The sequence below is a fragment of the Penaeus monodon genome, chromosome 32, assembly GCF_015228065.2.
Source record: "Penaeus monodon isolate SGIC_2016 chromosome 32, NSTDA_Pmon_1, whole genome shotgun sequence".
NCBI lineage: Eukaryota > Metazoa > Arthropoda > Malacostraca > Decapoda > Penaeidae > Penaeus > Penaeus monodon.
This window is the reverse complement of record NC_051417.1, coordinates 13,887,784-13,888,387: the sequence shown is the minus strand read 5'-3', so window position 1 is coordinate 13,888,387 and position 604 is coordinate 13,887,784. Positions and strand designations below refer to the sequence as shown.

The 604-nt window shown below is 34.4% G+C and overlaps 1 protein-coding gene across 8 annotated transcripts in view; it reads left to right on the top strand.

The window, feature by feature from the left end:
• The window catches only part of LOC119593511 (uncharacterized aarF domain-containing protein kinase 5-like), an 18,355-nt gene continuing 17,751 nt past the window's right edge, over window positions 1-604 (top strand). For 7 of the 8 annotated variants that reach the window (XM_037942467.1, XM_037942464.1, XM_037942462.1 and 4 more), the window contains exon 1: window positions 1-137. The gene's annotated coding sequence lies outside the window, so the exon portion shown is untranslated. Of the gene's footprint in view, window positions 138-327; window positions 347-604 lie in introns of those variants that run through there. The other variant, XM_037942463.1, reaches the window with a different exon arrangement.

Below are 604 nucleotides of genomic sequence, written 5' to 3'. Positions count from 1 at the left end.
TAGTTTTGGTACTGTATCCCCTCACTCCTGCTGTTGCGTCATGAGGACAAACTTATGTAAACAATGTTCATTTTCAAGGTTGTAAAATCGGCTTGTCATCGCCTTTACCGCCGTTATTGAACGAAATACGGGTTGATGTGAGTTGGATTTGTGTATATTGAAATGTAGATAGGTCATTCGTATAAATAATTTGCTCAAGAAAGTGTTATTTACGTCAATTCTTGGGTTTACTTCCGGGAGGCAAAGCTCTCATAGTCTTGTGATTTTGACTTGTTTTGAGTCTGTATTAATAAATCGTCAAGTTGATACAAGCTTGACGTGCGGTGGTGAATTTAGCACAGTACTTGTGTGTTTGATTTAGCCTAATTTGATATTTGTAGTTATATGAGTATACTTATTGGTGGTCTAAGAAAGGATGAGATTCATATTGACAAGATACTGACATATTTAGATATTTAATGTTAATGCAACATTTTCTGTATAAGTAATGTGACAGTTAGTAAGTTATTGTGTCTGTATTTTCATGCATTTCATATGTGACTTTAGAGATAGCTATAAGTTTATGGTAAATCTGGTAAGTCTGGGTGTATGCTTCAGATATACT